The sequence below is a fragment of the Bubalus bubalis genome, chromosome 19 (genome assembly GCF_019923935.1).
Source record: "Bubalus bubalis isolate 160015118507 breed Murrah chromosome 19, NDDB_SH_1, whole genome shotgun sequence".
NCBI lineage: Eukaryota > Metazoa > Chordata > Mammalia > Artiodactyla > Bovidae > Bubalus > Bubalus bubalis.
The window spans coordinates 7990231-8004565 of record NC_059175.1 but is presented as its reverse complement, the minus strand read 5'-3'; positions in this window follow the sequence as shown (position 1 = coordinate 8004565).

Here is a 14335-nt window from a genome sequence, read left to right as displayed (position 1 = left end):
TAAACCTCTGCCTCACACAAATGATCAGAGCAACCCAAAGTCTTCCCACTTAATCCCGGCTTTGGATCTGAGGGCCGCACTTTCTTCAAGTTGTTGGGGTTGTCATGGCGGGCTTTGGGGCTTTGGTTATCTGCCCCACCCACTTCGGGGGCACCTTAGGGCCTTTGTCTCAGGAAAGTGTAAAGTCTCTTCATGACTAGACAACTCTATTCACTAAAGCTCTTCAACCACATGTTGAAGAGTCCTCACTCTACTAGACGGGAACTGACACACCCTGACCGGGGATCAGCAGACCAACCTCTTCATTTTGAAAGAAGGGAGCTGAGGCCCAGAGAATGTTCAGGCACTTTCGCAGGCTCTCAGAGCCATTCCATGGCAGAGATGTCCTTGGAACTCAAATTACTGAATGCCCAGATCTGGACTTGTTTCCCTCATCGCTCAGCATTCCTCTGCCCCTCCACCCGTTTTCTCTAGAATGGTGACCTCCGAGAAGCTGTGTGAGGCTGCTCTCACCAGGGGCCCTCTGTCCCTCCCCTGCCCTCGGAGTCTGGCCAGGCTCTTGTTGGTTCCCAGATGCTGTACCACACCTCTGTGTTCACCCCAAACCTTCACAGTTTAAGATGTAAAAGCAGATGCTGACCTAGCCCAGGCTCCCCTGCACAAGTCCCTTGGCACTGGAAGAAGATGGAGTTGTTTTCCAGCGTGTGTCATAAATACCAGAAAGCACCTGTTGAAAGGAATGCTATCTAATTCATACGTGTGTGTGTGTGTGTGTGTGTGTGTGTGTGTGTGAGACTCTTTTTTTCTGTTTTATTTGCTTTTTTCCTCCATCGGCCCACCTTCAGCTCCCTGAATAAATGCAGGCAGACCCTCTGAATGGCTGAAGATTTTGAACAGATAAACCAGACAGTAATTTGGTACCTTTGCTGAGTATGCTGAACTGAAATTAGTGCATATCTCAAGAGGACCAATATTGTTTAAGAATAACCTTGTTAAAAACTAATTTTATCTCTCTCTAAAAATAGCTACACTTCTTGAACCAAACTTGGGGGAATGTGACAGGAGAAAAAGCAGAGAAATATAAATAAATTTTTTCAAATGTAATCTCGCCACCACTGCTAATGTTTTAGGGCAGCAGTCCTCAATCTTTTTGGCACCAGGGACCAGTTTCGTGGCAGACAGTTTCTCCATCGATTGGGGTGGGAGTGGTTTGGGGATGATTTAAGCACATTGCGTTTACTCTGCATTTTATTTCTATTATTATTACATCAGCTCCACCTCAGATCATCAGGCATTACATCTTGGAGGTTGTGTGCTAAGTCACTTCAGTCATATCCAACTCTTGCAGTCCTATGGACTGTAGCTGGCCAGGCTCCTCTGTCCATTGGATTCTCCACACAAGAATTCTACAGTGGGTTGCCATGCCCTCCTCCAAGAGATCTTCCTGATCTAGGAATCAAACCCCATGTCTCAGCCTCCTGCATTGACAGGCAGGTTCTTTCTCAGAGGTTGGGGACTACTCTTTTAGGATATATCTTTTCTATCTTAAAAAAAAAAAAACAACACATAAAACTATTATATCATTTCAGGAAAAGTAATGGTTAAAAAAGAAAGTCTCCACTCACCAGAAGAGGCATAAGAAGAGGCCTGCCTGCACACCCCAGGAACTGCTGACACATGTCTAAAGATAGGAAACGAGAAAGCTACATTTTTCAACTTGGGAAAATAGAAGTTCATGTGGTATTCACAGTATCATCGTAACTGATCCTTTTCTATTAAAAAAAATGATAATGAATTTGTGGGTGAGGATGAGAAGAAGCATTCACCGTTTTCCTGAGAACAGTCAGTTTCTGTTCTGCTGCTGACGCTGCATGAGGTATCCATCTTCTGGATCCATGTGCTTGTTGGTTGGGGCTGTGGCAGAGGCGATGGCAGCAACAGCCTGAACACAGGAAATCACCTTCTAAGGGGAAGCTCTGGGCTGGCAGAAGTGTGTTAACCTTTCATCCATGTCATTGGGTTTAATATGTTAACTTTGTAGTAAAAGCTTCTTCTTTGAGCTCAGGGTTCATAAAAAGTGTTACTGGTCCTTGATGTTCCCAGTTGAGGATAGTAAGGAAAACATAACCCTGAAAGCTCACATTGATTGAAGCAAAGACAGAGCTAGGGGGTCAGCCCAGTGCCCCAGTGCCTCCCCAGCCTGACAGAACTGAACGGCTATTCATAGCCGCTGGAGCACTTCCAAGCTGTGAGTGTAAATTTACTTGTATCATCTCTGCAGAGAGGAACTGTGTAGTCCCTAGTGCCTCCCGGTTGATTCGGATCGACTGTTTATTTGTTTAGTCCTGTAATGATATTATCCACAGGGCTAGAGCCACACAGGGAGGATGAGGAATTCCTGGAGGAGGGAGGCTGCATGTGTTTATTGCCCTGTCAGCCCTTCACGACAAAAGACAAAAGTTGCTCTAATTTGTGTGTTCCCACACACGTGATCCATATGGACAATATCGAGTATAGGTGCTGATGAAGACAAAAAAAATGGGATTACCAGGAATCAAGATGCCAGATGCCCTGTGAGGAATGCAGAGAAATGCTCTCTGATTAAACCCCACAGTTCCAAAGCTGGAAGGAATTCTGAGATGTTATCCATAACCAGAAGAAAAAAGAACCTCCAGCTCTTGACTGACTTATGCCTTGTGTGGCCTTGAACCTTAAGCCTAATTTCTTTTCAAGCTCAGTGGTTAGCAGGTTTTTCATGGCCATGCCTATTGAGGGGAGGAGGGACCATCATTTCCCTCATCCTCAGCACATTTATTTTTAGCTCAGTTTCAATGGAGTTCCTTGCTGTGGGCATATTATCGGCGCCAATTCTAGTTCATCTTCTCAGCATCAGACTGAAACCCCTGAAATGTGTGGCCAGTAGGTTCCTGATTGTTTTTCTGGAAGCTTGCAGCTCTGAAAGTTTTTACCTCAGGAACGCGCCCTCTATCCAAGAAATACATGACTTGAAAGGACAGAATGAATCAGCAGAGTCTGCATGTCACTCAGTGGGCTGGCAAACACTGATCTGCTGAGGGGCCGCAGAGCCCAACTTCTCACTGACTATGGGACCATTATGGCCCTGCCACGTGGATGGAACCATTGCATAGTTCGATCCCTGCCACCTAAGGGTTTCGCATGGTTTACTGATGCCAAGATGGCAAAGGGCGCTGCAGTAAGGGCTGACTGGAAAATAAATGCAAGTAGGATGGATAGCTGCCACAGGCCTTGAGAAACAACACTCAAGGACCCGCCCAAACCACCCCAGCAATCTGATGCAACAATCTGATCTTCAGCTAGATGTTAGTGAGGAATGATGGCACAGCGGGTCAAATCAGACTGCCAGGGCTGATTAACAGGACAAGGCAACATGTTTGAATCTCCAGTGGCAATGGCCCCAGAAAATAGCCACTTGTGGTTCCCAAACAATGGAGACATTTCATGACCAACAAGATGGAAAGGAATATGAAGATCCATCTCCACTATCCTGGCAGCAGTATTCACTATAGAGTCCCTGCCAACTGACACAGATACTTCCAAGCTAAACTGTGCCTGGAGAAGGCAATGGCACCCCATTCCAGTACTCTTGCCTGGAAAATCCCATGGACGGAGGAACCTGGTAGGCTGCAATCCATGGGGTCGCTAAGAGTCGGACACGACCGAGCAACTTCACTTTCACTTTTCACTTTCATGCGCTGGAGAAGGCAATGGCAACCCACTCCAATGTTCTTGCCTGGAGAATCCCAGGGACGGGGAGCCTGGTGGGCTGCCGTCTATGGGGTCGCACAGAGTCGGACACACTGAAGTGACTTAGCGGCAGCAGCAAACTGTGCCTATGTAATTATAAAATAGTAGGATTAAGGAGGGTGATGCTTACCAAGTAGACCAGAAGTCCATTAGTACTCCTCAGTGAGGGCAAACTGGTGGAAGAGGCAGCAGTTTCAAAACAGATGCTGCTATGCTTTGTATTTGGGCTTCCCACGTGGTGCTAGCGGTAAAGAACCCGCCGGCCAATGCAGGAGACATAAGAACACTGGTTCGACCCCTGGGTAGGGAAGATCCCCTGGAGGAGGGATGGCAACCCACTCCAGTATTCTTGCCTGGAGAATCCCGTGAACAGAGGAGCCTGGCGGGCTCTTGTCCATAGGGTTGCAAAGAGTCTGAGCGACTTAGCATGAACGCATGCTTTGGATTTAACTTCAGGCGGGTTGGTACCCATTAGCCTCCAGTTTGACTTTTCAGTTCTTCTAAGTAGGAAAAAAAGCCTAGAAGAATCGCCTCACTTTGCTTATTGGGTGTGAATGGGAGGCGGGGATGGGAGATGAGGGCATAAACTTGCCCTAGAACAAAGCAAACAACCATATTAAACAGAGGGGCTGTTATAAAAGCAAAATATAGACAGTGCATGTATTTTTAATGACCAGGACTAGGGTGCCCTGTGCAAACATAAACACCTCCCTGCCTGCGGAGGGCCAGAAACCCTCCAGGCATGGAGTTTGGGTTCCCTGCCACCCCCTCCTAAGGGTGCCTGGCCCTGCCAAAAATCATTTACAAATAAAGAGCTCTCAGAAATGTGCCCGACCTTCGGCCAAAGAGAAGAACCTCTTTTCCAATAAATATTTGGCCGGGAGCGGGGGGAGGGGAGCCAAGAGTAACAAAGGGAGCCCGCGGCCGGGTTTGTTTGGATTGCCAGGGCGGCGCGGGAGCGGCCGGGCGCAGCTGACCACGGGTACAGATAGGTTAATTTCCACATGGAGCGGCAGAAACCCAATCCGCGGGTTGCGAAGCGTGGGTCAGCCAAGGCACGTTAATCTGTTTAGCATGTGCGCCGCGCGGAGGAGCCAGACCACCGGGGCGCAGGAGGCGCGGCCGCGGCCGCGGCCGCGCTGCTCCGGGGGAGTTAATAAAGAGCTTAAGGCAAGTAAGTGTAGCGAGGTGGCGGCAGCCCGGAGCCGGCCGCGCCCGAGGGCCCCGGGGAGGCCGAGGTTGCCTGCTGCCCGCCGCCCGGGCCCCGCGGGCCCTAGGCTCCGTGAGCCCCGGAGGCCGGGCGAGCGCCGGGCGGGCGAGGATGGGCTCGGGGCGGGACGGGGCGGGACGGGGCGGGGGGCAAGGGAGCCTCTTCTCCGCGCTCGCGCCGTAGGGGAGAGCAGGGGCGCGGGGGTGGGGGTGGGGGTCGCCATTTCGAACATTTTTAACTAATCAAAATATTTGCTGATGAGTATTTATTTTTACAAGAACTCGGTTTGGCTGGAGACTTCCCGAGCAACAATACGGGCTGCCGTATTAGGTTTGTGACGCAGCCAAGTGCGGTTGGGCTTATTGAATCTGCGCGCCGGAGATCACTCGCTCCGGAGACGTTTCTCTTTTCTGGGGAGGAAGCTTTCCCAGGACATCTTTCTGCAGATGGCGTTTAGAACACAACCACATGTTCCCCCAAAGCACGGGAGGCTTCGTGTATTATGTTTTGTTTTTTTTCGTGTATTATGTTTGGGCTGAGTGAAAAGAGGAACGCACCCCCTTTCCTATCCGAGCAACAAAAGGGAAAATAGCGGGAAATATCCCAGTCTTGAGACAGGAAAGCCAAGCTCAGAGGTTCTGTCGTAAACACTAACAACACAACTGGATTCATACAGCACGTCTACCTCACTACATCCTTCCAACGTGCCAAGTTTTCCTTCCTCCCTGTCGTTCTTCCTCCCCAATACTCGAGACTCGTTTTTAACTTCGATGAAGTACAGTTATTGAGTCTAGTCGAAAGCATTTACTGAAGCAACGACATACTTGAATTCGAGTCATTGCAAAACCACTGTTGACTATCGAGGAAACCCTATGAAAGATGAAGTTGAATCAAGTTTGAAAACGGACAAATGATGGTGCATAGTAAGCAACCTAGGATTGTACAGATATCTGCAACAATATTGGATGATATTAATAATTTTTAAATGATGTTTACTGAAAAAGAGATTTAAATCTCCTGATTCATAGCAGTAATGGCCATTAAGAGAAAGGACTGCTGAAGCATGAATTAATCTTGAACAATTTAACAAGGGGTTAAAGAATGTTTCCTAGAGAAGGACTTCTCCTTGGCTCTGCCTTGAGAAAGCAGGAATTTGGGCAGGGGTTCTTCTGAAAGGAGGCCTGCAGAGCATCACAGTCAAGGAGTACCTGCAGAATGTGTAAATGAGCAGATGTGTAAAATATGAAATTGGATCAGAGGAGCAGAAACTAAATTTACCTATCACAAAAAAAGAAAATGTATCAAGTGCAAGATGAGACAGGACAAGTTCAAATACATACAGAAATAAAATACCTAAAAAGCTCTAGAGATCCTAAGCCAAATATCACTTGGCAATGCGATCTGGTCACTTTCAAAAGCAAACATAATACTAGGATAAGGAAAATCAAATGAACCATTGGGAATCACGAACCCACTTCTCCCTTTTTTCAAGCTTTTCACTCAATTTGGGGAGCCACAACTGAAGAGATCTAGAGAATTAAAACAGCTTCCCTTCTGTCCTGTACCTCCTTCACTTTCTTGGTATACGTTGGTCATTGAGTGTCCAGATCTTAATGATTTAGTGACATTTGCTACTTGTCTAATTTTGGCCCAAACACACCCATAGATCAAAATTAAATTATCTGTGCCTCCATCAAGTGAGAAAAGACCTTGTGACTTCTTTTGATCAAAGAGATCGATGGCCCTGAATTTTAAAAAAAAGGAGAGGAAAGACAGCATTAATAAAAATCGCCCACATTTCATATTATTTTGAAACCAGTTGGCAGAGATGAAGGGACTAAGGAAAGCAAAAGTTTGAGAGAGCCAAAAAAAATCATAGCTGAGGAACTTAAATTCTTTGGCATCAAAGAAGAGAACAGATTTCAATATTTCAAACTTAAATTTCCTTTACTCAGTGACCCCAGCCAAGAGAGGACACTTTGCTCCTGCCAGTCAAGAGAAAGACATCAATAAAATGCCTGGATGTCCAATAAACCAAGGAGACTGCCTATCTGGAAGGCGACACATTCCCATGCCCAAGCTGTTTTTTGATACTCCTTTACCTCCATGTGAGAGTGTCTTCGCTCAGGCCTCTGTAAATAACAAAATACCACAGACTGGATGACTTACATACAGACATTTGTATCTCAGAGTTCTGGAGGCCGAGAAGTCCAAGGTCAAAATGCTGACAGGTTCATTTCTTGTGAGGACCCTTTTCTGGCTTGTAAACTTCTCCCTATCTTCACACAGACATAGGGAGGAAGCTCCAGTCTCTTCCTCTTCTTATAAAGGACACTAACCCATCATGGGGGTCCCATCCTCGTGATCTCATCCAAATCTAATTATCTCCCAAAGGCTCCACTTCCAAATACCATCAGGAATGAGGGTTTGAACATATGAATTGGGGGCAGACGGTCAAGGACACAAACTTTCAGTCTCCAACAGGGAGGCACTACCTTGTTGGTTCAAGGCAGCTATAGAACTGGCAGGACAGGACTGGGTGGCAGACCCCACTTCAGGGTGGAGACCAAGCCCCCACACGGGGCCTACCTCCCACTTTGAAGCTTTGTCCATCTTCCTTTTTCAAAACCCCTTATTCCTCTGTTAAAAAGCACTTACTTTTGCTGTCCTTGTTTAGTTCCTAGCATAAGCTGCTTTGGATTAGTTAAAGCCTGTGCCCCCAGCTGGAACGTTATGTCGCTAACTGGTGATATGATGAGGCCAGCAGCTGACGTTGATTCAGTCTGTCTCCTGTGCGAGCGCTTTGCATGCATCATATATAATGGGTTCATGACACACCTGTGAGGTAGGTATTACTAGTGCTCTTTTACAAATGACAAAATCGAGGCTTAGAGAGATCAAGTAGCATATTCACCAGGTTAATAAGTGCTAGAGCTGGGTCTCAATCCACTGGCCTTCCAAGCCTTAGCTCTTAACCTGTGCATTGTCATAGGAGCCCATCCTTAGGCACACAGTGCCCGCCCCACCCCGACTCCGACAAATGCCTGTGGAGGATGGTAATATAAAATTTCATTTCAGTGCCCCTGGGATTCAAAGAAAGGCTAGAATTTTGCATATCAACATTTTTTTTACTGAGTGGAAAAATTATATTTCCAGCCTCTAGAATGTATTCTGGAGAAGGCAATGGCACCTCACTCCAGTACTCTTGCCTGGAAAATCCCATGGACAGAGGAGCCTGGTAGGCTGCAGTCCACGGGGTCGCTAAGAGTCAGACACGACTGAGCAACTTCCCTTTCACTTTTCACTTTCATGCATTGGAGAAGGCAATGGCAACCCACTCCAGTGTTCTTGCCTGGAGAACCCCAGGGATGGGGGAGCCTGGTGGGCTGCTGTCTATGGGGTCGCACAGAGTCGGACACAACTGAAGCGACTTAGCAGCAGCAGCAGCAGCAGCAGCAGAATGTATTCATTCTTGGCCTCTTCCATTTTTAAAACTAAAGTCTTTCTCCGTCACTTATAACCAGCTTTAGTTGTGTACCTTCCCTGAGCCTGCATCATTGTTTGCTGCAACGAGTGATTGATAGCTTTAATTTTTAATGTATTAAACACCAGACTAGTGGGAAATTTTACTTATCCCATTTGTTGTTCTTAAAAGAAAATCTAAGACTGATGAGATATATGGGAAAAATCAGGCTTCCATGAAACTGAGTTTCCCAGGGCCCCAGGAGGTAGCTGGACTCAGGGCAGGAAGTGAACCCAGAGCATATGAAGAGCTCCAGGGGAAAAGAGTGCAGAATCCCAGTTAAAATGCTCAAGGGGTCTGGGAATGGCTCCTGCTGTAACAATCCCTGGGGTTAGGGTTGGACATTCATCAAGTGGAAAAAGAGAACAGGGCCTGGGATCTTGAATAGCTCCTGGGTCTCCAGCTACACAAGTGGAATTGGTGATAGTGGTGCTCCTCTTCTAAGTAAATACGCTGTCAAGTTGAGAGGCAAATCTGGTCAAGTACCTTGGGTGCCTCTGAGGAAAGCACTGCAGGAAAGTTCTTTTTGAAAATGACACTGCATTACTCCATCACCAGAAAGTATTTTTTCTCTGATAATGTGATTGATGAACAGTTCAGTTCAATTCAGTTGCTCAGTCATGTCCGACTCTTTGCGACCCCATGGACTGCAGCACTCCAGGCCTCCCTGTCCATCACCAACTCCCAGAGTTTACTCAGACTCTTGTCCATTTAGTCGGTGGTGCCATCCAACCATCTCATCCTCTGTTTTGATGAACAGAATTGCTTTCAAATCATGATGGATCCGTGTCATTTAGATAAGGCTCTGGGGCTCCAAATGGGAAAGGGGACCAGTCCCCCCCAGAATCCCTCAAACACCAGGTGCCCATATATGGGCCAGACTTGCCTGGAAAGGAGAACAGAGTGATGCTGCTGGGTGAATCCCCCAGGCTTCACATTCCAAAAGTGTCCTGTTAAGTGAGTCCGAGCAGTTGCTTCTGAAATCATAAATTCCAAAGACAATGAGCATTGCAATCACAAGGGGTAACAGAAGCCAAACACATTAGGAACATGTTCTTTGAGCAAATAGCATAATTCCGGACACGCGGGAACACATGGTTTGCTTCAAACATGTTTCATTTTGTCATCGCACTGAGTCCACAGTATTTCTCTTTGGGTGCAAGAGTGATTGATTTCGCTGGAAGAATTGTTTGTAAGAACATGAAAGTTGCCAAAGCAAACACGTTGGAGGGAAGTGTGGAGAAGGGGAGTGAGAGTATTTGGAGTAGATTGGGGTTTGGGAAGTTCATGCAGAGGTGAGACAGTGCGATGTAGAACAAATAAAAACATTCTGCACACTTCATCTACATAAATTATGTTCAGAAATTCACTCTGCGTAGACATTAGCTGTGCAGCTACAAGTCTCCCTAGTGTGCCTCTAGAATGTGGGCACAAAGCCAGTTTTTAAGTGAATGATTTGTAACTTTTCCTTCACATAAATTAATCTATTAATATTTAGATCATCCTGATTTTAATCTACAGAAGTCATGTAGTCACTATAAAAAAAAAAGCCCTATAATCTATTTGTCTTTCACGATAAAATTCTATTACAACTTGCATTAATAAATTGTCTAAAGATATGTTGACAAAATGAGTGAAAAACATTTAAGAATATTTTCTTTGATCTGTTTCTCACCATGGGGAAAAGAAAAGAAAAATCTAAGACTCTACCTAAATAATACACAGCAACATTTATAACCATGTGAGTTGAAATGTTCCTTTTGGTCATTTGCTTTACATGTAAACTTTTTGTTAGAAATGAGAAATTTCTTAGCTCTTACCTGTCTATGGGTATTAGCTTCTAAAAGATATAAATTTGTTATAAACTACTCATGATTCTTAGATGCTTAAGTGTGCAGTAACACCACAAACTAACGGAGTTTTGTTTACTCTGTTAGCATTTTTTTCATATAGCAGTCCTTAGAGTGCAAAGAAAAAGCTTCTAAAAATTAGCAATAGACTATCTGAATAATAGTCTCATTTAAAGATGATACTCTAAGAACAAAATAAATAAGTTAAAACCGAGAGAATAGAGACTTTTTAACTGGTTATACAGTACCAAAGTAGCTTGGTGTACAGGAAGGTTTTCATCAGTCATGCTCAGGCACAGTCTCTACCTCCCACTCATGTCCTGCCGCCCATCTAATACTTTATCGAAGGGCAGGAGGTCACTTGTATTAGTTATCTATTGCTATGTAACAGATTACCCCCCAAACTTAGAAGTTTAAGACAACAACATTTATTATCTCAGGGTTTCTGTGGGTCAGGAACTCTGAGCACACAACTTAACTGGATCTTCTGGCTCTGGGTCAATCACGTGGCTGCAGGCAGATCTCATGACATGACTGGGAAGGATCTGCTCACTAGCTCACTGATGTAATTCTTGGCAGGATTCAGTTCCTTGCTAATTGGTGAACTGACACCTCAGTTCCTCCAGGGCTGTTAGCTGACAGCCTCCCTAGGTTCCTTCCCACATGGACTTCTGTGTCGAGTGGCTCCCATGTCAGCTGGCTGCATCAGAGTGAGCAAGTAAGTCAGAAAGAGAGACCAGCAAGATGGAAGACAAGGTCTCATACCTTGAGCATGGAAGGGACCTCTGATCACTTTGCTGCATTCTCTTTGATGGAAGCAAATCACAATTATCAGTCACACTCAAGAGGAGGGAGTTACTTCCTTGGGAACCATGTCAGAAGCTGCTGACAATTAGGAGTATGTTTCCCTGGCATCCTAGGTCCCACTTCACGTGCTGACAGTAATATTCGCAGTGTGATCCCTACACCAGCAGCATCACTTGGAAAGTTGTTACAATTGCTCATTCTCAGGCCCAAATCAGATTTACTGAATCAGAAACTCTGGGAAATTGGGCCCAGCATGCCAACAAGCTCTCCAGGTGATTCTGAGCATTATGAGGTTTGAGAAGCATTGCCTTCAGAGCTGATTGGACCTTCCCAGTTTCTCTCTTACAAGACCAAGACCTCAGTCATAGGAAGCTCTACCCACATCGTCAGTGTACTCATGGTTACTGATGGTTTGTAATGATGGTCATGACTTGCAACACAAATCAAGAGCCATCTCTCAGCAGTACCTCATGTGGCATGTCTGGAAGAGAGTTCTGATTTTTTATTTACCTCAGATTTAAGGTTTTCAACATAATGGAGCTCATGGACCTAACCCCACAAGCTGGTGCTTTGTAGGTTTGGGGGCCAAAGGGAACTTTATCACTTGAACAAAACTTCAAAACAGCTATTTTTTCAATAGGAAAAAATTCATCCAGTCATCTCCATGCCAGATTGTTTACGTATTTTGAGTCTCTAAGAGGTTTCTTTTTAGATTCTGTAACTGATCTTAAAAAAAATTTCTTATGGCCACAAGTGTGCTTCTAAAGTGTGAAGTGGCTAAGAAAGCTAATTCTATGTATTAGGTCCTTCCATTAGGAATGCAAACTGGAGTTGCATCATAGCCACAGAATGCTGTGGAAAATTCTCTACTCCTTTCCAGTTATGTCCCTTTGGTCTCTATACTATCCTCTCAAACTCATCTCCGGAGACCTCCATGATGCAAATACAGATTCTGGGGTTGAAAGATCTGGGTTCAAATCTAAACCCTGCCACTTAGTATTTGTGGCCTTAAGCAAGTTTTAACCTCTCCAAGCCTTGAAGAATGTGGCCCTACTTTGGCAATTCTGTGGCCAAATGCTAAGGCAAAGGCCTGTGTGTTAGTCACTCAGTCATGTTCAACTCTCTGCAACCTCATGGATTGTAGCCTGCCAGGCTCTTCTTGTCCATGGGATTCTCCAGGCAAGAATACTGGAGTGGGTTGCCATTTCCTTCTCCAGGGGATCTTCCAGACCCAGGTCTCCTGCATCAGCAGGTGGATTCTAAATGACAGCTATCCCAGTCATCCTATTAACTGACTTCAGTGACTTCACTAAAAGGTGCAGGTGAAAATGAACAATTCAGAAGGAAATGTAGCAAATATTCTAGTGCCATTTTATAATATTCTTTCATTTAAAAAATATCTTGTTGGATCAACTCCTTGCCTTATAATTAAAAGAACTTTAAAATACTATAATGGCCCAAAGACATATATTGAATGCTTGTTTTTCAGTGATTGATTTGTAGATATGAAAGTATAACTTTTGTTCACTTAATACAAATCAACTTTTAGCAAGCAAATAAATGAAAGTAGGAAGAAAAAAAATCTGCTCATTTTGAATGGGAAGAGCTTTAAAAATTCTTGTACCCAAAAATGATAAGAAGTCTTCTTTCCTGTCAGGTAAATGGAGAAATGGAAACATTCATATGACTTTTGGTCAAACCACTCAGTAGTAGTAAAAATGTCAGATACCCAGGAATAAGAATCATCATAACCCTATGCTCTAGTTGGATAGTATAGATCCATTAGTCTAAATGTTATGGTTACATCAGTTTTTTCACTGTTTTGCCTCAGTGCATGTGTGCGTACCAAGTTGGTTCAGTTGTGTCTGACTCTTTGCACCGTATGGACTGTAGCCCACTAAGCTCCTCTGTCCGTGGGATTCTCCAGGCAAGAATACTGGAGTGGGTTGCCATGCCCTTTTCCAGGGAATCTTCCCGACCCAGGGATTGAATGTACCTCTCTTATATCTCCTGCATTGGCAGGCAGATACGCTACCACCTGGGAAGCCCTTTGAATCAGAGACAAAGCCAATCAATTCCAAATTATTCTACCCAGATTTTTCAATTGAACGATAGATTAGTCAGTTTATTTATCAGTTGGAAAATATTTATCAAATGCTAATCATGTACAAGGCATTATAGGAATACAGAGAATTACAAGGTATATGCTTTCTTTTAAGCAGGTTAAAACACAGTGGATACTTAATAGAGGGCAGTGCATATGAACACATCATAAAAGCTCTTAACAGATATCTCACCAGAGTGATTCTCCCTCCCTGATTATATAATGTATTAAATTTGTTAATCTAAATAGTTAATTCAGCAGCCCTATGTGATTTATTGGTGATGGTGTCTTATAGAATTAATGCCAATTAAGTAGTACATTTAATAAATTCTTCAGGTTTGGAGAGACAAGTCCTTCTCTGGGAGCAATGAAAACTAATGGAGCCCAGGTTCTGAAATCAGAACCTCACCCTAGCTCACCTACTTAAGGATACGTGACACTGACAAACTGCTCAATGTTATCATGCTTTACGTCTCCCCTGTGAAAGCCAGGGATGTACTTTATAGGATGGTTCTGAGAATTAAAATGAGATTATTTGCATAACATAATTAGCAAAGCACTCAGCAGAAAGTGCTCCATACATGTTAACTATGTAGTAACAGCATTCATGTAATAACAGTATTTGTGTAGCATTGCTTCTCATGTAGTAGTGGTATTCTTGGAGAGGGGAAGTATCTCAGCTAGGTGTGGAGACCACAGAAGAAGAAAAGATAGTACAGGTATGGAGAATAATAGTGTGAAAAGCAGGAAGACTGTAGTGTCTGCTGAGACAGTAAGTTTGGCCCAGTTGTGAAAGATCTTGTTTATAAGGTAAACTTACTACTCCATCATGCAACCTATAAAGAATGACTTTTGATTCTTGAGCAAAGTGTGACATGATAAAGAGGTTTTGGGAAAGGTAATCTGCAGCATATACTAGACAGTGGGGAGACTGGAGATAAGAAGACCAGAGGAAAAAAATTATTTTAGGGGTACAGGCACAGGGTGATAGGAGCTTGATATCTGACTGTGAGAGTGGAAACAGGAGAAATGAGTCTTTGCAGAGGAAGAATTGA